The sequence below is a fragment of the Hibiscus syriacus genome, unplaced genomic scaffold (assembly GCF_006381635.1).
Source record: "Hibiscus syriacus cultivar Baekdansim isolate YM2019G1 unplaced genomic scaffold, ASM638163v2 tig00001713_pilon, whole genome shotgun sequence".
Classification (NCBI taxonomy): domain Eukaryota; kingdom Viridiplantae; phylum Streptophyta; class Magnoliopsida; order Malvales; family Malvaceae; genus Hibiscus; species Hibiscus syriacus.
In genome coordinates this window covers 968,558-992,269 of record NW_024061883.1, presented here as the reverse complement: position 1 = coordinate 992,269, position 23,712 = coordinate 968,558, and the positions used below count along the sequence as shown (strand labels likewise).

The 23,712-nt window shown below is 32.8% G+C and overlaps 2 pseudogenes; one reads left to right on the top strand and one right to left on the bottom strand.

The window, feature by feature from the left end:
• Positions 1-2,925: 2,925 nt before the first annotated feature.
• Positions 2,926-17,207, top strand: LOC120131984 (annotated as a pseudogene).
• Positions 17,208-17,341: 134 nt separating this feature from the next.
• LOC120132154 lies at positions 17,342-21,058 on the bottom strand (annotated as a pseudogene).
• Positions 21,059-23,712: the final 2,654 nt, after the last annotated feature.

Here is a 23,712-nt window from a genome sequence, read left to right as displayed (position 1 = left end):
TTCTATCGATGGATGTACCCTATAGAGAGGTGTTAATTTAATGATACGTTTCAAATTACATTATGACTATACATTTTAATAAAATGTATTTACGTACTATGTTGTTTGGTGTATAGGTTCTTGGGCAAGTTGAAGTCTTACTGTCTTAATAAGCGTTATCCGGAAGGATCAATTGCTGAAGGGTATTTGGCAGAGGAATGTATGACATTTTTCTCTAGATATTTGGAAGATGTTGAAACAAGATGGAATAGAACAAATCGAAATGATGTGTTAAGTACTAACAACTTACCTCAATATTATTTGTTTGGAAGTTATGGTCAACCAATAGGGAAAGTATAAATTACACACTTAGATGACACATCTTGGGTACAAGCACACTGATATGTTCTTTTCCATCATGATTCAATAGATCTGTTTCGCACGTAAGTCTTTCGGACCTAATCCTAATGAAATCTCTTAATATTTTTTATGCTAAATCATTTTTAACGACATAATATACTTTATAGTGAATTTAAAGAAGTATTGAGATCTCGTGCACGCTACCGAAGATTACATCAGCGAGAGATACATAAGTTATTCACAGAAACTTTTCATGAATGGTTAGGTCACACGGTAAGCAACTAAATCATTCCACATACTTATAAATAATATATATCTTGCCTTTTATATCGAAATCAATGCAAATTAATTCACCATTCATGTGTAATAGGTTTGGAGTGGGAGAGAAGTTAGTGAAGATGTTAAATGGCTTTCTCAAGGTCCAAATAGAATAGCTAAAAGATATAATGCCTTCCTCATTAATGGGTTCAGGTTTCACACAAAATCTCGTGAAAGATTAAGGAGGACACAAAATTATGGAGTCGTAGTTACTTCGTCAACTACAAGTTATGCTATGTCAGGGACAATAATCCGTAGGAGGGAGAGGTCGATTATTATGGAAATCATACGGACATTATTGAGTTAGATTATTATGGAAAACAAAAGGTTGTGTTGTTTTGGTGTGACTGGGTTGATGTAAACAGATGCATAAAAAAAGATAAATTCGGGTTTACAATGGTGAATTTCTCTCGATTAATTCACACTGGTCAACGATTGATGGATAAACCATATGTATTTTCTTCTCAAGTGAAACAAGTATTTTACTGTTACGATCCAATGGATGACGGTTGGTATGTTGTGCTCCATAATACTCCCAGAGACTTGATAGACATCAGGGATGGAAGTAGAGATGACATTGAAACAAAAAACAGAATGTTTACCTCTACTACCAGAAAACGTAGATGAAACTATCACTAATACAACACAATTTCAATGGGTTCGGGAGGACGTTGATGAAGATATTTATGACAACTGACATTACATAAGAATGTTGTATGCTTTTATATATTCATTTGTTTATTTATAATGTTACAACTTTTAAGATGTTGTCTTTCAATTATTTAATAATTAATTCATTTTCTTATAAAAAATGTTTGTTTTTTTACAGATATCATGCCGAGAAGAAAAATAAGTGATTTGTGGATTGTCCGAGGTTCTAAAGACCATGAACAAAGAAATAACGAGGAATCGAATGTATATGAGTCTTCTGAAGTTCCTGAAACTGTTGAAGAAAATGTAGAAATTCAAGGTAATCTTTGAAACTTTATTTATTAGTTTGTTCATTTTTCAAAACTTACATTTGCTAATTTTCTTATATAGTTGAAAATGGTGGAACGCGCAAGAGTAGAGGACGTACAACGTTGAAGGAATTATACCAACTTCCTCCTGGGCACCATGTCAAAGTTTCAAGAAACGATGTTGGTCAACCTATTGGCCCAGAAGCACGTCTTCTAGCTGGTTACTTAGGCATAGTTGGACGTAATGTGAATCTGTTACCGATCAATTATGAGTCATGGTGAGAAATGACTAATAGTAACAAAAATAAGGCGTTAGATTTTGTTAAGGTAATAATGTCATTATAATAGATACTCTAGAACAATTCAATACTAATTTATACTTACGTTGAACACTTATTTGTTGTACAGTAGAAATTTTCTTTAGAGGTCTATGACAATTATGTGAAGCAATCGTTAGGGAAGAGATGAAGATACCACAAGAGCTCATTAAAGAAGAAATACTTCAAGAATGATCTGAGCCTTGAAGAGAAGCTACAAACAGTCCCACATGGAATGCTCAGATACCAATGGGAAGATGCAGTCAGATTTTGGAGTTCACAAAAAGGACATGTATGATGTATTTTTCAAAAATAATTTTAACGAATTATAAATCATCATTAAAACTGGTTGTTTGACATTGTAGGACCGAGAGCATGTTGGTGTTCCTAGCAGGAAGCAACAAAAGTTTACGCGTACGGATGGATCGAAGAGCTTTGCATGTATAGCCAATGAGGAGGTATTATACATTATTGACATAGTTATTTGTATTCCATGTACATACTAACTCAATGTAATTATATTATGGTACATTGTAGAAAAATACATATGGTTCTAAAGTTGGCCGAATCCAACTGTTCGACATGACACATACAACGAAGGATGGCACTCCTATGACTACTGAAGCTGCAGAAATTATGGTACGTTTATTGGATAGAGGTTTTAATTTTTCCTAACTTTATTTATATCAGTACCATAACATTTTTTATTTGAATTAATTATTCACTTTATTTTAAGGAAAATTGAGGGAGAAAAGGGCGGAGTATCATGCTACTGCTTCAAGGTCTTGTTAATGATGATGACATTGAAAACCAAGCTATTAATGATGTTTTGGGTCCTGAAAGATATGGTCGGGTGCGCTGTCAAGGATCGTTCGTTACTCCCACCAAATATTTTGGATCCAGTTCATCACAATACAAGTCATCACAGTCTCAATCTTCCCAATTAAAAGTTATTCGTTTGAAAAAAAAAGTTGACTGAGATGGATCAACAAATGGCTAACATGAAAGCCGAAAATGAAGAAAGGGAAGCTGAGAGAGCAGTGAGAGAAGCAACGACATCACAGAGAGAAGCAGTATATCAACAGAGATGTGAAGAATTTGAAAAACGACTCAATGATATGATGCAGATGCTACAGAAAACGTTATCTTAGAATCCACCATCATAGTCTCATTTATGTTATAGCATTCTGTTAATGTTACTGAACCTTGTTTAACTGAACTGATGTTACATTAATGAAAACTTTTATTTATTATATTGGATTTGATTTATGGATATAGAGTTAGATGTTATTGATGTCATGTTTGTTGGATTATTGGAATAGGTTGAATAAAATAGATTTGGGGTAATCGAATAAAATATTTAAATTTTTTAAATTATGTCTTCTTTAGCGGCGTTTGTAACAAAAAATGCCGCTATATGCCATATATTTAGCGGCGTTTGTATCCATAAACGCCGCTATATACATAAGCATTTTACGACATTTGTTTCAAAAATGCCATTAAAGAACATAACTATTGTGGCGTTTGTGTGAATAAACACCGTTAAAGAACATACTTATTGTAGCGTTTGTGTTAAAAACGCCGCTAAATATCGAAAACTATTATGGCGTTTGTGAGAGAAACGCCTCTAAATATCAAAACCTATTGCGTCGTTTGTTAAACAAACGCTGCGAAATCTTAATACCTATTGCGGTATTTGTGGAAAAACGTCGCTAAACCTCAACACCTATTACGCATTTTTTGGACAAACGCCGCTAAATATCAAATCCTATTGCGGCGTTTATTGTCCCAAAAGCTACGAACTTTAGTGGAGCATTTTGCGGCATTTGTAATATCGCCGCAGGTGTTTTTAGCGGCGCTAAAAACGCCGTTATAGGTAAAGAAAAATGCCACAAAAAACTATTTTTGCTGTAGTGAATATGAGAGTTCTTTTATTATATCTTGAAGGAAATCAGTTATATTGAAAAAATCAATCCTTTAAATAACAATACAAAGCTGATGTAAATTGCTTAACAGAAAAAACTAAATCTGTTGATCCCTTATTATTACTATATCTAACATCACTTCAAGATGGAGACCAATAAATATTAATGAGTCCCATCTTGTGCTTTAGTAAAGATATCGGCAAGTTGGTTGTTTGATCGAACATGAAACAATTTGAGAAAATCATCTCTAACTTTTTTTCAGATGAAATGACAATCCCCTTCGATGTGCTTTGTACGTTCATGAAAGATTTGATTAGAAGCTAACTGAATTGTATATTGATTGTCACAATATAAAGAAGAAAACGAGACAGGAGCTTGAAAGGAAGATAAAAGAGAAGCAAGTGAAGTCAAATCACATGTTTCAGAAGCCATAGCTCTACATTCAACTCCACAAGAAGATCTATTAGTTGTATGTTGTATCTTTGATTTCCAAGAAATGGTGATGCCTCCAAGATACATAAAATAACCAATTATAGACCTTCAAGTATCAAGAAACGCACCATAATCTGAACCGAAGAAGCCACTAAGTTACAAATTTGATGTAGATGGAAAGAACAAACCAAGACCAGAAGTTCTCTTAAGCTGCCTTAAGGTGAGGTTCACATGGAGAAAACACAAATTAACTTAAAATATGGATCGAGTAAGTGATGTTAGGCCTCGTGTGTGTGTGAGATATAATAAATGACTAACCAACCTTCTATATAGCTGAGGATCTTGAAGTAAATCTCGCTCATGTAAACTTATTTGTGAGAAAAGATAAGAGGAATACTAGTAGGTTTCTCACCCATTTGGTTATCAAACTTAGATTTTAGTTATGTTGTTTGGAAATCATCAGGCTTGGATTTTAGAATTTCAGGTTCAGCCATTTTGTAAGAAAAGCGTGATTTAATGTTTATAGCAGTTACCATAACATGTTTCTTTCAAATCACTTTAGAATCGGTAGGGGTTTGCACCTAATCACCTTCAGAAGTTGACTGTTCTTGGTCTTCATTCCTTCCAGTCAGAATCTTTAAGATTTCTTTCACATAATCTTGGTTCGTGTTAATCCGAGTCTTTAAGCAAGTAATACGATCATCTTGTGTTGCCCACCACTTGGGAGGATTAGTGTCGTCTGTCGACTGTTTCACCAGTTTTGATAAATTCTCAATCTACTTTTGAATGACAGATAGATTAACTTATTCAGCCATCGTCTGATTCTCCATTGGCATACCCAAGTTTCAACATGCCAGGACTTATGGCTCTTGATACCAATTTGTTGTAGTTTTAGGTTAAGAAAAAAAATTGATTACAATGCACTAGATTCCTTCTCCGGCTGGCAGTTCTTAACTGCCTTGTACATGTGTCCTTGATTCAATTGGGCTCGACTTCTTATGCTTGTACTTCTCTTCCCCAGATAAGGCTGTCTCATTTTTTATCTTTAATGCCCCCGAACACCTCACATGATTCCTTTTGAATTGAGTCCCCTTCATAAATTCCCAAATTGATTTTCAAAATCCCTAACCACTCTTCTTCGATTCCAATTCTCATTTCCCCGCAACCTTCATCTTCTCTCCCAATGGTGATAGTCTTAATGTGAATGAACTTTTCATTGTGATAAATAAGGTCAAGACCATTTAAAGCTGATTCTTTCTTTTTTTTTAATAATATTTAAAGCTGATTCTTTCTTTTTTTTTTAATAATATTTTGGTTTTAATGTTTTATCTTAAAAAGAACTCTAATGTTTGATTGAATAATCATCAGATTTTTATTATTTTTTAAAACATTTTAACTCTAATGCTTATCAAAATAGTTATTTTGACATTTATTCAATTTTTAAATAATATACGGTGATTATAAAGTAGTATATGTTTAAAATATTTGTTAGATGACATATACACACCTTACAAAAATAATTGTTTGAATCCGTGACTTCTAGATAAAACAATATTTTTATGGGTAAAGTATATAAATGGTCCCCTGACTATATGATAATGTTTTATTAAGTCTCTTGACTACTAAAATTTATAAAATGGTCACTCGACTATAGAATGTTACTTTGTTGAGTCCCTCGACTATTCAAAGTTATAAAATAAATGGTCACCTGACTATTCATTATATTCCAAACTTGTCATGTTCTGCTAAAAAATGGCGATGTTCTGAGCTAAACTTTAACATGTTAATTGTGATATGATAAAATTTGATATTAGAATCTCAAATGACAATCATATCTCAGTCATCATGTTGACGTCCAACTAAGACAACTGTCAATTTTTTAACGAAAAATTATGAGTTTGGTACATAATAAATAGTCAGTGACAATTTTGTAACTTTTAATTAGGGCTGTAAAAAGCTGATCCGGCCTGTAAAACTGACTGAAACCGACTCGAGTCAAAACTGTTTTTGACTTGCACTGTGACGATCCGAAACCGACTCAAGTCGGAATTGGTGTTAACCTGAACCCGATTTGGACCTGGAAATTTTCGATCCAAACCCGACCTGCATCCGACTTGTGAACGACCTGAACCCAAATTGAACCGAAAATATGATACCCAAACCCGAATTGCATCCGACTGATATGAACTCGAACCCGAGATTGACCTGGTAAATAATTGGTATTACCCGACCTGTTTTCAACCTGACATGTTTTCAACCTGACCTATTTTTAACCTGACTTGTTTTTAACCTGACCTGTAAATGATCCAACTTGTTAATGACCTGATCTGATATTTATCTGACTTATATATTACCATGGAAATCTTATAAATTATCAGTTTTTTAACTTATGATGTAATTAAAATATTAATATGATTACTTTTTAAATGTTATAATAAAATATTTATTATGATAATTATATTAATAAATAGACCTATTATATAAAATTATTTAATAAAATTAAAAATTATTTAAATGTAAATTGGATAAAACATTATTAATAATGCAAAGAAAAATTAATATAATTTAATTTATATAAAGAACAAATAATATTAATAATAAAAGTATTTATTATGTAATATATATTAATGGTTTACATTAATAATATAAATAATTTTGGCAATAAAATAATAATTAATTTGATAATAAATAAATATTAGTATTAAACGTGATTAATTCTCTAAAATATAAATATAAACTATATCGTTTAATTTTTGTACAAAAAATTATCTAACAATTATAACATAAATGAAAAATAATATAAATATAAACTATATCGTTTATATAAACTATATATTTTATTACTTTATATAGTTTATGCATAGTGTTTCTATAAATTGCATCGAATTGAAAATTTAAGAAGATATTTACAATTAAACCATGACTAAAATGAAAGAAATTAAAAATCAAATACAAGTGGAAAAATGATGATTGTTGGAGGAGCATGAGTCTAATTAACCCAAAATATCTTGTTGAACACTATATTTGACGCCAACTTCCCAAATTTTTTTATTCCCTCTAAATTTCCCAATTTCTCTCTAAATTCTCAAATTCCCTATATTCTCAAAATTTCCTAATTTCACTCTAAATTCCCAAATAAAATAAAAAAAATTTACACAAAAATATTTCTTTTAAAAAGTTTTCTCCCACCACTCACTTTGAATATATATATATATATATATATATATATATATAATTAAACATAAGTGACTAAAATAAAAGATTCTAAAATTAACATTAACATTTAATAATTAGCCTACATGTATTACAAATATATGCATTTAATAAAAAAACAAAAAACCCTAAACTACTCCAAGCCGTCGATTTTTGTGGTGTAGGAGGGAAAAATTTTGACTTTGGTTTTTGAAAGGAGACAAAGCACTAAATGCTGGCCTAACTTTTTAGGTGGTGTGATGTCACTGATCCATGGCTAAAGGTACCAACAAATTACAACCCTTGGATCAAAAGTAGATTCAATGGTCAAGATATTGTCTTCTCCAAGAAGACTCCAAGCTTCATTAACGTCGTATATATAAATTCTAATTATTTTTAATTTTCCTTTCTTTCTTTAATGTGCATAATTATTAAATGTTAATTTTAGAATCTTTTATTTTAGTCACTTATGTTTAATTATATATATATATTCAAAGTGAGTGGTGGGAGAAAACTTTTTAAAAGAAATATTTTTGTGTGAAATTTTTTGATTTTATTTGAGAATTTAGAGGGAAATTAGGAAATTTTAAGAATGTAGGGAAATTGGGAATTTAGAGGGAAATTGGATAAATTTAGAGAGAATATAAAATTTTGGGAAGTTGACGCCAAATATAGTGTCCAACAAGATATTTTGGGTTAATTAGGCTCATGCTCATCCAACGATCATCATTTTTCAACTTTTATTTGATTTTTAATTTCTTTCATTTTAGTCATGGTTTAATTGTAAATATCTTCTTAAATTTTCAGTTAGATGCAATTTATAGAAACACTATGCATAAACTATATAAAGTAATAAAGTATATAGTTTATATAAACCCTAAACCTTAAATCATAAATCTTAAACCTTAAACCCTAAATCATAAATCATAAATCCTAAACCATAAACCATAAATACTAAACCATAAACCCTAATGTATGTATAAACCATGTATAGTATATATAAATTATATATATATACACCTATATATATATATATAAACTATATAAAATAAATTACTTATATAGTTTATAGAAACACTATGCATAAACTATATAAAGTAATAAAGTATATAGTTTATAGAAACCCTAAACCCTAAATAGACTAATGCATACATATATTTACTATATTAATATAAATTATAACATATAAACTATATTTTATAGTTTATACATATATAGTTTATATATATATATATACTATATTAATATAAATAATATTTATAAACTATATAATTTTTATAGTTTATATACTTTTTATAGTTTATACATATATAGTTTATATACATAGTTTATATATATAATTCACATAAACATAATTTATATATAGCTTATAATAATTATATAGTTATAATATAAATATAGTTTATAATTTATATACATTTTATATATAGTTCACATAATATAATTTATATATATAGTTTATATATAATTTTATATCATATATATATATTATATTTTTCAATTTTTTAAATGAATGCAAGTTAGTATATTTTTTATTATTTCTTCACATTTTGCATTTATTTCGATTTAATCTTTTTGTGTTTTTTAATTTATTTCAATTTTAAGTCTTTTACTTTATATGTATTCAATTTAGTCCTTAAATTTATATTGTTATTTATTTATATTTTTGTAATTGGCCCATAATTTTTTTAAATGTATTTAATTTAGTCCTTTTTTATATTAATTTAAACCTCACATTTTAAATTTATTTCGATTTAGTCACTTACATATGTGTTTTGTTTAATTTATATTTTAAGATTTTATTTGTAATTTTACATTTCTTCAAATTTGTCATTAAATTTATATTTTTTACAAAATTGATCCATGAATATTTATTTTTCTCTTAATTTACTCGAAATCATATACAATTACAACTTGCAATTAAACAATCATGAAAGATAACAAAATAATTAATCCAAAAAATAAAAACGACCCGACCTGAACTCAATCTGTATCCGATAAACATCCGACCTGAATTTTATCTTTCAATGATGTGACCCGATCTGAACGAGATCCAACTGAAGTCCACCCGAACCTGAATTAACCTGGTCTTTATCTGCTTCAGACCTGAACTATTTTTACCTGAACTGACATCGATTCGAACTGAAAATGACCCGATCTGGATCTGGTGTCAAATCAACCTGAAAATAACCCGAACTGATTTGACCTGACATGAACCCGATTTGGATCTGGTATCAAATCAACCTGAGTTGACATGTACCCGATTTTACCCGACCTGCCAAGATGCGACTGAAACCTGTCCGATTACCTGATTTTACAGCCCTACTTTTAATAGTCCAGGAACTTAAAAAAACAACATTTTATAGTTGAGGGACCATTTTATAACTTTTAATAGTTGATGGACTTAATAAAACAATACCCTATAGTCGGGGGACCATTTATGTACTTTACCCTTTTTTCTTGATGAATTCGATGTTTTCATTAGGATAAACAGGATCGGGACCATCTAAAGGTGATTCCTTCCTTCATCCATTAAGCAACAATCTTTTTCCCTTACAAGGGATAAAATTATGTGGAGTCATTTTCCTTCAGGTTACTACACCGAAATCTACGTGTGAAGTAGAAAACGAAGGGTACTCATCAATCTCACATGTTTGCTATGTCTTCGTTTTTATTTTAAAAAAAGAAACTTTAAAACTTCAAAATCAAGACTAAAATAGTTCTTTTTAATTTTATAATTATTTACTCTAAAAAATAATGATAGTTGGAATGTATTTAACTTTTAAAAAGTTCATCATATGTGTAGACACCCGTTTTTGTCCGGTCTTAATTATTATTATTATTATTATTATTATTTATTATTATTATTATTATTATTATTATTATTAATTTTGTTTACAAACTTTTTAGGTCAAAGCCCATTACAACAAGACCCAAATCTGATCCAATTACAACCCAACCCAGCAAATCCGGATTTGACCCAGCAGCAGATCTGAATAGCCTACCCAGACCCGAGGCCCAGGACCCGAACTAACCCATGTGATATCTCAATAGTTTAGGGTTTTTAAAACCCTAAACCAAAGCCATCGAAGAAGCCACCGTCCCCTAACAGCTCAGCACCGCCACCATTGACAATTCAGATTCCATTCGAGCCACCGACGAGCTGCCAGTCGAGCCGAGCCATCGCCTATCAACATCATCACCGTCGTTATCACCGAAATCTGTCAAGAAAATACACAAATCCACTGAAAATCCAAATCCAACAAAAGTCATAAAAATTGTTGTACTTAACCACGGGAATTTTGGGATTAAATTTACCTGCCTTAAACCTACTACATCACGAAAATCAGGCATGCAATGATATACTGGAAAGAAACCAGATCGAAAAGAGGGGAGCCACATTCGAACAAAAATCAGAAATATCAGGGGAATATTTTCGAATCGAAAGAAACAAGAAAAATAATAAGAGAAGAGAACGAGAGAAGACCTTGATAAACTCTAGTGAAGGCTTAGGTCGCCGGAGATGAAGAAACTGAGAGGTTTCTTCTTAGATTTGCGGCGGTTGGGCTACTTTTAGGCTAAAAGGATCTCAAATCCTTGCTCTAGGCCACGAGAGGCTTCGAATGATACCCACTTCTCTTCCTTCCGACGTCGGCGTACGGTGGTGGCCGCCGGTCAGTGGCGGCCGGCTCGGAGAAGGCCTACCAACCTTTGAGAGTTCTCTGGAACTCTCTCGCCCATTCTCTCTCCTTTTCTCTCAGGTAAAACATAAAATGAGGTAAATGGGTAAGGAAAGCCCCATTTTGGGCTTATAAACATCAAGCAAAACAATAGTGTATTGGGGAAGGGTTTATGCGTGTTTTTAGCTTACGGTATAATCATGTTTTTAGTCCCTTTTCTTTGTAATCGCATTATTTTAGTCATATAATGAAGTTCCATATTATTTTATTTTTAGCATTTTATTTTCAGTTATTATGTTTTAGTCCATGTTACTTTATAACTTGTTTTTTAGTTATTAAATGAAGTTATGTTTATTTTATTACAAAGCTCTTATGTTTCAATATTTGTGTTTTAGTCCTATTATATTAGTATCGTTAATGTTTGATTTTGGTGATGATCTTTGTAAATTTTTTATTTTAGTCATCAAATGAAAGTTCTTGCATTTTATTTCGAGTCTAAACTGTGTTATATTTATGTTTCGGTCACCATGCGTGTATTATTTATTTTTGGATAAATACTTATTGAAACTGTTAACTTTTAGTTTAGTACGTTTTAGTCTCTATTTGTTGTTGATCTGTGTAGTGGTTAATTCCATATTTTCATTGACAAATTACATTTCAAATCATTTTGATCCTTTATGCCTTCTGAATTAAAATATATATATTTATCCATGTTGTACGATTATTTTTTATTTTTTCATTTTAACGATTTTTTTATATGATTTGTTGCATAGAAATGTTATTTTTGTGTAAGATTCAACATTTATTTATTTTTTACTTTAATGCTAATCGTTTTATGTGCATTATTATTATGAATGTGATATTAAAGTCAAGATGTTTGATGTGTAAAAAGTTTTCCACACGTTTTGAACAAATAAATATATGTTATGTGTTGTTTCAAATTTGACAAAAGTAATGTCATAGGATTCCAACAAGTGTTTTTATATAGTTTAGTTTTTATGCATAATGTATGAAACATTACTTAGATTATGTAATAAAAATGTATTTTATATACTAAAGATATATATGGCCATGTTATATCTTATGCATACTTTTATGCATCAAATAAGCACACACATACACACATAAATTAAATAAATATTATTAATCGTATTTACATTAGATATACGTTTACGAGCATGCATGTAATATTTTTTTCATCATTATTTTTATACTCCTTTATTTTATTCGAATATTTTCGAGAACAAAGATTTGTAGAACGGGTGTGGAAAGTATCACTTGATCGAAGTGATATAATCTGACACGACATTCGAACGAAATGAAACTTGAAATAAATCAATTTTAATTTGTTAATAGTTAATTCATTTTTATTTTACATCGAACAATGCAAGTTATGTATTTTATTTTCTGCAACTGTCAATTTGTAATTTATATTTGATATGCATATTTTACATATTCGACGATAGAATCTTCTTTAACAATGGAAAATGGTTGAAATAGCTTTCCCGAAGGAGGATTGCAAATTTCAAGATTTTTTATCGAGTTAAAGGATTTTCTTTAAATAGTTCATTCGAAGCAAATTAACAAATTTTCGATAAATGGATCACATTTTAACTTTATATTCGACTCATAAATTCCATCATTTACGACAACGTGTAAGTGATACAGTACCAATTTTGGGCGTTGTGGGGTGTTAATTCTTCCCCACGCGTAATCGACTCCCGAACCCTTTAAAATAAACCTGGTAACGCAAATCAATTTTTTCTTTAAAAATGATTTTCCTTGAAATTGTTTTAAAGGACGTTTTTAGGTATTATTCGACCTACCTAACTCAAAGGTCGATGACGACTCTATCTAATTTAATCCAAATTAATTCCAAATCACTAATTTTTCAAATTAAAATCGTAACTATTTTTAAAATAATAAATAATTGTTTTCCCCCTTAAAAAAACGGTTATGACAATATGGTTAAACTCATCGTATGTTGTTTTAGGATGGAATACTGACAAACTTAATATGTGCCTTCATCGAAAACAGGATCGAGTTTAGGATTAGATTATATAAGTGCTTAGAAAATCTTAACTATATTCAGTTTTTCGTATAATAGAACTGACGTATCGGCGATAGTTGGAAGTATTTGATGATGATTTGGTGTGTTGGACGATAACATAATCATATTTTAATCTTTAATATTGGGTTCAAACAATGGCTAAAAATATTTATGTTTAATAATTTTGGCTCGATTTGTTTTCCTCCTGAGTTTGTCGTCAGTGTTTCGGTTTCCCTTCTGAAAGTTCAGAAACCGCCTCAACTTTTGCTTTTTGCTGCTTTTGATGGCTGGTTTCTCCATTTTTGGTGTCTAAAATTCCTTGCTTTCTTTTTCTTTTTTTTTCTTTTTGTATCTCCTTCCATAATTTTTGAACCGTGAAGCTTCATGCTGTTGGTTTTAGTCTTTGTTCTTTAGTTCCCCATGCCACAACTTGAAATGCGTTAGTCTTATTCTATTGTGACACTCTACTGAACTGAAATCTTTAGAATGCTTTATGGTCTCTTCCATCTTTGCCTTTCGGTTTTGTTAGTGTCGAAACTATATTGAGTATTCGGTTCATTCTCTATTTGGTGCTCATCACCATGAACCTGGTTTTGCTGCTGTCGATTATCAGTCTCTTTGCTGGAGTGTTTTCAAAAGCGGCTTTGAAGCCTGATGTTGTGAATGTTGGAGCTATTTTCTCGTTTAACACAATTAATGAGAAAGTTGCAAAAGTTGCAAAGGTTGCAATGAAGGCTGCTGAGGATGATATAAACTCTGATCCAAGTATTCTTGGGGGAAGGAGATTGTCGATTGCCCTCCATGATTCGAATTTCAGCTCGTTTCTCGGCATTATCGGAGGTATACTCTTCGATCTCCTCTTGTTTCCGTATAGATTAATTTCGTTCATGCCTGATCCCGAGATCTCTATGTTTACAATGAATTAGAATGAATAATAGTGATTCTGTCTAACATTACAGATATTCATGCTGTATGCTTTCAATTTCTTTGGTGCTCACAGCATTGCAGTTTATGGAGACTGATACAGTAGCAATCATTGGTCCTCAAAGTTCAATGCTGGCACATGTTCTTTCACATCTTGCAAATGAACTATATGTTCCGTTGTTGTCGTTCACGGCCCTCGATCCTGGCCTGTCAACTCTCCAGTTCCCGTTCTTCGTTCAAACGGCACCTAATGACATGTTCCAGATGATTGCCATTGCTGAGATGATTAGTTATTTTAGTTGGGCTTAAGTGATTTCTGTTTTCAGTGATGATGATCAGAGCCGAAATGGTATAGTTACATTAGACGATGAACTCGCCGAGAGATGTTGCAGGATTTCTTATAAAGCTGTACTTCCGCCTGACCCAACGGCGACAAGTAGTGGTGTTCGGAGAGAATTAACTAAGGTTCAGATGATGGAGTCTCGGGTTATTGTGCTGCACACTTTCTCGAAAACAGGTCTCCTGGTATTTGAAGTGGCCAAGAGCCTTGGAATGATGGGGAAAGGATATGTTTGGATAGCTTCTACTTGGCTATCCACTGTTTTAGATTCGGCTTCCCCACTTAAACCCGAGACAGCAAACTCAGTCCAAGGAGCACTTAATCTTCGCCTTCATACGCCTGATTCAGAAAGGTCCCTTTTCCTTTCACGTTGGAACCAGCTGAGTAATGGCTCTATTGGGCTTAATCCCTATGGTCTTTTTGCATATGATACCGCCTGGATGATTGCTCGTGCAGTAAAGTCGTTCCTTGATCGCGGCACCAACATTTCGTTTTCAAACGATGCACGATTAAGTGATGCTGGTGGGATGGATCTGAATCTTTCAGCATTAAGTATATTTGATGGAGGGAAGCAGTTGCTTAAGAACATAATAGAAACTAATATGACCGGTTTGACAGGCCCTGTAAGGTTTGATCAAGACAGATCCCTTATAAATCCCTCCCATGACGTTATTAATGTAGTTAAAACCGGGTATCAACAGATCGGATTCTGGTCTAACTACTCCGGCCTTTCCATCGTGCCACCTGAGACATTTTATGGGAAAAGGCCTAATCGTTCTAGTTCAAACCAACATTTAGATCGCTAGGTATGGCCTGGAGGAGGAACAACAAGGCCACGGGGTTGGGTATTTCCGAACAACGGAAGAGAATTAAGAATCGGAGTTCCGAATTGAGTTAGTTTGCGAGAATTTGTCTTGATAGTCAATGGCTCAGATATGGTGCAAGGGTATTCTATAGATGTATTTCTTGCTACAATTAAATCGATGCCATACGCTATTCCATACAGGTTCGTTCCATTTGGAGATGGCCATAAGAATCCAAGCTACCATGTGCTTATCAGTAAAATCGAATCCGGTGTAAGTATACCAGAACGAAAAGTGCAACTGATTTCTTAAATGATAAAAAATGATCATAGTTTCTGATACTTTATTCTTATAGGTCTTATAGGTCTTTGATGGCGCAGTAGGTGATATCGCCATTGTAACAGACCGAACGAGAATAGTAGATTTCACTCAGCCATATATAGAATCGGGGCTGGTTGTGGTAGCTCTGGTAAAAAGGATACATTCGAGCCCTTGGTCCTTTGCACGGCCATTTACTCCATCCATGTGGGCAGTCACAGCAGCATTTTTTGTCATTGTCGGGTCGGTTGTGTGGATCCTTGAGCATCGAATAAACGATGAATTCCGGGGACCTCCTGGGCAACAAATTGTCACAATTTTGACGTGAGTACACGGACGTATGAAGTTCATCTTTTTACGTATTGCATTACCTTGTACCATTCATTTCTGCAAGACAATCTGATTGCATCTCTTTAGATTTGACTCTTGCAGGTTCAGCTTCTCTACCATGTTTTTTGCCCATAGTAAGCTCTTTCCTTTTCAATCTAATTTCTAATAGTAATTTATAACTTAGAATCGGCGATGCTCGTCATGGTATTGAACCAACCCGAGTTTTTGAAAATTTCAGGAGAAAATACATTGAGCACGCTTGGACTCCTTCTGTTGATTATCTGGATTTTCGTAGTTCTGATAATCAATTCAAACTACACTGCAAGCCTGACATCGATCCTCACCGTGCAACAGTTATCATCGCCGATCAAAGGAATCGATTCTTTGATAAGTAGCACTGAACAAATAGGCTTCCAAGTCGGATCTTTTGCTAAAAAATATCTGATCGATGAACTGAATATTCCAAGGTCTAGACTTATTCCACTTGGCTCACCTGCAGAATATGCAGAAGCCCTTGAGAAGAGAACCGTAGCTGCAATAATCGATGAGCGACCATATGTGGATCTCTTCCTCTCGGACCACTGTGAATTCTCGGTTCGAGGGCAGGAGTTCACCAAAAGCGGTTGGGGATTTGTGAGTTATACGAGGCTAATTCTTCTTTTCTTTTAAGTTCCCTAGTTTATCTTAAACGGAAACTGATCTCCGGCAGATGGTTTTTTAGTCATTTCCTAGAGACTCTCCGTTAGCCATTGACATGTCTACTGCCATTCTTGCTCTATCCGAGAACGGCGAGCTTCAGAAGATTTATGACAAATGGCTGTCAAGAAGTGCTTGTAGCTCTTAGGAATCCGAGGATGAATCAGAGGAGCTGGACTTAAAAAGCTTCTGGGGACTATTCCTTATATATGGAACCGCATGTATTCTCGCTCTCCTGGTGTACTTTTTGTTGATCTTTCGCCAGTTCAGTCGGCATTGCCCCGAGGAACCTGATTCTACAAGTCGTGACAGATCCTATTCTGCACATCTTAGAACATTTCTGTCATTCCTTGATAAAAAGGTCAAGAAATCTCAAAGCAGCTCGAAAAGAAAGCGAGAGAGTATGTCCCCCTAATGGTTATCATATAGAGAATGTATAACCTTATAGATCAGGGAAGATAGCGATTGACATCTTTCAAGAAAGGAAATCCTCAGGTTTCACTACCAGTTCTAGAGAACAGGCTTCTGCGTTTTTCGGGTACAAAACTTTCCCGATTTTTCTGTGCATGAATCCGGTAACATAAAGTGGTATGATTCTAAAGAAACAGTTAAAAGTAATGTTTATGGCATATATAAAATGTGGCAAAATAGAGAAATGATATTTTCTTTTTGCTTGTTGTACATAATAAATCATCAAACTGCCTACTTGAATGAAAGGTTTTTGCTTGTTGTACATAATAAATCATCAAACTGCCTATTTGAATGAAAGGGAGAAAACTTGAACAAAAATCAAACCTTTCAGCATCCATGAAAATTGAAGAAATAACCAAACTCAGTTGTCCTTGGTAGTTGAAGCCTGCTGTGCACCAACTGCAAAGAATTCTGTAATGACTTCGAGAGGCATGCCTTTAGTTTCGGGAACTTTTAGGAATACAAACAGCCATGCTATGGCGCATACCACTGCATACATGCCAAAGACCCCTGCGAGACCAACTGATTTCAGTAGCACCGGGAGTGTGTATGTGACGATGATGTCACTGATCCAAAATGTAAGCGCGCATATAGCGATGCAAATACCACGAACCCGTGTCGGGAAAATCTCGGAACACAGAATGTTGGGAATTGGCCCGAATCCCATCACGAAGAAACAGAAGTAGAGCACGACACTAACAGTCGAGATTGAGGCTTGCACGAAGCTCCCCATTTTGACAACACTTCCAATGACTAAGACAATGAGAGATATTATCAGGACAGGAAGTGTGTTGAGTAGCAAACTCCTGCAACAGACAGGAAGACGAGAACAGATCAATGTTAGATTGCAGGCATGGTATCGTCTAATGAAATCACAAAATAGCAGTTACAAAGCTAATCACATTTTTGTTCTATCCTAATATTTACAAATTCGAGACACAAAAAACAATTTATGCCAAAAGAAAGATCTAAGAATAGATGATAAGCAATTTCCATTCAACCAAAATATATGATTTCCTGATGGAAACCGATATCTTATGCTTAGATTACGGGTGAGACTTAATATCATCCCAAGGAAATTGACAAAAGGAATTTACCTTCTACCAGCAAGATCCATAAGCCGCATGGCGACAGCTATACATGGAAGCATCAACAAGGTTGTCATGCCGCTGATAAGCAGCGATGCAGAAGATGAACTGAGGCCCAAGTTAGACAGAAGAACCCCAACTCCTGCCTGTTCAAGAATCTGGGGAGTGTAGTATAGAACGCCGTTTATACCAGAGAACTGCATTTTTAAAGGAGATAAAACAATGATCCTCAATAAGCACGTAATCCATCTGTTTCGAAGAATGCAGTGTCTAAGAGTACACAGGACTCTGCTACAAAAGCAAAAGGTAGGGTATTTCTAGCGGTGCAGTGTGTTTTATTCCGTGGATGTTACTTCCAAAGGTTTGAACAAGATTCTGATTTCATAGCTAGAAATACATGTTTCTATAAACTGATACAGCATTCTTCGAACAGCAAAGCAGGATGTAATGCAGAGCAATAGGAAAGAGATTTAAGATGCAAATAAGAAGATAATAAAGAATGCTTTACATTTCTTCATGCACAAGCTAGAAGGCCTATTTGTGCCTTTTTAAGAGAACAAGCAGATAAGGAGAAGAATCTGGTTAGGTTCTCCACATTACCTGCTGAAGTATTTGAATTCCCACCCCTACCAATAAAGCATGTTTAACTCCTGGTTCGAAGAGATCATGCCAACTTGGTCCCTTAGCAGTTTCAGCTGGATGAACCATAGCTGGTCCAACCGGATGCTGCTTCACAAGCTCCTCTGAATAAAGAGCTGCCTGACTCACCAAAGCAGAAGCTTGGACATACTCACTTTCAGAAGGGATATCAGCACCAGGAAGAGAAACTATTGAGCCACGCCTAGATCCAGGTACGTTCTCTTGATGCAAATAAATCCTTTTAAATCCCCCTTCTTTTTTACCATCTTGGGATCCTTTTCAGACCATTTATATGCCAGCTGCCAACCACCTCCAATCCCCATGCTACTAATTGGATCTCCAGCAGTTGATTGCAATAGACTGCCCTGTCTCAGGTTACTGAGGCTTCCATGGGCATTTGGAACGATGTCCTTATCCGTGTCCTGCCTTGAGATCAATGGACTATGCAAATTGTCATCGGAATCATTAGCGGCACCATCATGGGCGTAGTCCTCTCCCTCCATTGCAACATTCTCTTCATCCCACTCTTCATGTCTAGCTTGATTTCCTCCCAAGCTAAACATGCTGCCAAAGTGCGGAAAAAGTGTGCTACACATACTTCCTTGTTCAGGGAGCTTCTCGTGTACACTTCCAAAGAGAGTGACAAGAGGATCCACAAGACCCTGACCACCACTCTGGCTAAGCATGCTTCCATATCGAGATGCAAGACCAATAGTACTACCATGTCCAGTGGTGACTGGTCTGGCCACCCATGACTGACCTGCTTCAGGTCCATATAACTTGATTCGATCTTTCTCATCTGATATATCTTCGTCTTCAACATCATCAGTTGCCGGTCCAATTATGTACTCCTCTATCGATGTTTCACCTCCAACACCAAGTCCCTCAACTAACAAAGCCATCTCACCTGCCATCTAAATAATATCAGTACCACTTATATTATTCATCATATTCTTGGGTGACAATGTGCAATGGATGTAGGAAACAATGCAGTTTTAAAAGAGTCACCATAGAAGAACTAACCAGCAACATCCTCCCTGCCGCGTAGCCTCTGCAAAACCTTTTTTGCTTCATCCATTCGCCCTTTACTTACAAGCCATCTCGGCGATTCAGGCAAGAAGAATATAGCTAATACAAATATACGAGGGATGGAATAGAAAGAACACCAAGCATCAATCTCCAATTTGGTGTTTCTGATAACGACATTCCAAAAACCATGCAATACGAAAGAAACATTCCAATTGAACCAGTAAACTGTGGAAGGGTATTCAGCAATCCCCGTATTTCCGGTGGAGCAGTCTCGGATATATAAACCGGGACCAATGTTACAGCCAAACCAATTCCTAATCCATCCAAAAGCCTTGCCAAAAGTAAGATATAAACATTAGGAGACCATACCATTACAAGACCACTAAGAAAATAAAAGACGGATGAGATTATCAGCATAGGGCGGCGGCCTAGCCAGTCTGATATGCCTCCCGAGCATGTAGTAATGCAGGTGGCTCCAATAAGAGACATGGCTACAATCAGGCCTTCTATAGTCGGATCACTTTCCAATTTAAACTCTTTCTTTACGTACAAAACAGCACCTGCAACATTTAACCCAAGGAGGATATACAAACAACGAATCTTAAGAAAAGTTTATATGATAGATCTTGCACATATGAAAGTAAACCATTTTAGTCCAAAAGACAGCTTCCAGTGAAACTAGGGAGGAAAAAAAACGAGTAAATCACCTGCAATGGTGGCATTATCCCATCCTTGCAACATGTTACCAATGGCTGCTGCAACAGCTACAAGCACGGATCCACTCATTTTCGAAGAAACAAAAATTCCAATACTAAACTAAGCACCCTGAAAAGCTAAACAAGAAAATCCAGACCGTTGATCAACAAAATCAAATCAAACCAGTTCCTGACATAATCTCTGTATAGAGAACATAGCCCAGTTTCTATACAAACATACCATGAAAACAAAATGGAAGAAAACAAACAAGAAAAAGTAGAAAACAATGGAAGGGAATTAAAACCCAGATTTCAAAATCCAATATGAAAACGAAAGAGTGGTTAAGTGTACCTATGTAAGCAAGGGCAAATATGGCAGGAGCAGAAAGGTTTTTGATAAGAGTTTCAACGATCAACAGATTTAGAAAACGCCGCAACGAACATCCCTGCAAATTCCCATTCCCTTTGGCATCAAATACAAACAAAGGTACCGTTGGGTCGATACGATTTTATTTTTCTGTTTATACACTAACAAGGAAAACGAAATGCCAAACAGAGAGAAAATCAAATGGAAAAAAAAAAGATTGTATGTGCCTGTGGAACCTTGCCACCTGCCTTCCTTATACTGCTCTCTAAATTGCACGTACCCGATTGCCGTTACTTGTCGCACAGTGAAATCTATCAAATCACCTTCACTTAGGTGGTGTTTTTTTTTTTAAGGTAAAAGATTTACAGTTTGCGGACCACATCTGTAGGCATATGTAGTAGAAGAGGTAGACTAAAAGTCTACAGTCTGTAAGAAGAAGACTGTTTGTTTTTAACGTCCGCAGACTGCTAAAATAAATTGAAATTTAAATAAACTGATTTTTTAAACTTAAAAGAGTTTTGCAATACTGAGATTTAAATAATTTTAATTTTACAATACTGAAATTTAAATAATTCATACAACTACAATAATATTTTTTTTAGAAAAACAAACACCACCTTATTAGTTCTATTCTATTATAAGTATTACATAATCACATGTATTATTAGTTTTATAAGTTTTATAAAATAAAATTTATAAATGATCATTAAATTATATGATTTTTTTAAATATGCAATTATGTAATACTTTTAATTTTTTAAATATATATTCATAATTTATTTTATAATTATATGATATTTTTAGAAAATATTTTTAATTTATAAAATTATTTTATGATTATTTTTTATTTAATTTTGATTATATTTTAAAATTTTAAAAACATAATTTATAATTTTTTATATTTTAAAATCTTAATTATCAAACAATGAAATCATTTTTTATTAAGCAATGTGGTTTAAATACTTACATTTTGTATAAAAAATTTAAATATAATTTAAAAATAACAAATCCAAAAAAATATTATATTTAAACTTAAATCAAAATAATTAAAATAAATATAAAATTTTAATAATATATAAAATAATTTATATGATATAAAATTAAATATCTATAATATAATATTAAAAAATTAATATTTAATTTATTTAAAAAAATTAATATTTAATTTATTTAAAAAATTAATATTTAATTTATTTAAAAAATTAATATTTAATTTTTTAAAAAAATTAATATTAAAATAAATTCTATAATATAATATTAAAAAATTAATATTTAATTTATTTAAAAAATTAATATTAAAATTAATATCTATAATATAATATTAAAAAATTAATATTTATTTTATTTAAAAAATTAATATTAAAATTAAAATTAAATATAATATAAAATTAAATATAAAACATCTTTGAAGAAGTTAGAAGACGTATGCAGACATAAAGATACGTCTGCGTCGCGCAGATCACGCTCAGACATTAGAAGAGCTTATGTCTTCTAAAAAACAAACGGTCTGCGAAGCTCAATGTCTATGCGTGGTCTGCGCGAGCTTTGGAGACTTTACACAGTAAAAACAAACACCACCTTACTTTTCTCAAAATTTATAAATTTATTATTAAAAAAAGTGAATAATTAGCTCTCCAGTCTTTTCAAGTTTATTGCTTTTTGCGTAAAGGAAAAACCAGATTTTGATTTCTCGGAGAAGAATAGTGAAAGAAACAACTTTTACTGGGAAAATTGGTTCTATCACCTGTAATGGAAAGACAATAATTGTTAAACAATTCATCAAGGTATTGATTGAAATGAGTCCAAAATACTTTTCAGAACGGAATCTTCAAAAATAGAAAAAGGATTTGCTTGTAATTTACAACAATGGAGAGATTATTTAAATAAGAAAAAAATGAATAGATCTAAAGATTTCGAATATTAATATTTCAAACATTAAATTACTAATTTCTGATTGTGATCGCCATGTAAAACCATTTTTAAATTGTGTATTAGTATATCGTGGTTAAACCATTTTTAAATTGTGTTTTCGGTTAAGTTATGTTTATTACGATTGTGAATATAATAAATATTATTGTGATCATTATAAATGTAATTGGTCGTAAATTCTTTTAAATATACGTAATAAGGGACTTAATGAATTGAGCAGCTCATGAATTGTTTGAATTCAATTCGATCAACACTCGATTCAAGACCTTAACGAGTTGAGTCAAGCAAGGTCCAACTCAACTCGTTAAATTCACGATGGAATAAAATTTTAATTATTAATTTATTAATAAATAATAAAAATATTTTAAATTAATAATTAATAATCACTACTAATTTATTAACCTTTTAATAAATAACAAAAAATAATAATTTATTAACTAATCATTATTATTATTTTATTAATAATTAATCATTATTACTTTATTAAATTATACGTATAGTTAAAAAATAAGATAAAAATCTGGTGAGTTTAATGAACAACGAGTTGAGTAATAATTTTTTTTAATGACACGGGTCGAACAACAAATTTTTTTAATGAGTACGAATTGAACACTACTTAACACATGAACGACTCACTCAATAAACACCCCTAACATACAACTTATTGTACAATACATTAATTTAACTATTAGTTTTTTTTTTAATTTTACCGTAGCAAAATAATAACAATTATAATGACCCGTTATTATCTGCTTTAACCATTACCCATTAAATTACAATCATGATCGATCATTGTTGGTGTGATTTTACTTTTTACACAATTATTTTCAAAAATAATAATTTCAGATGATGTCACTGCACATTAAACACT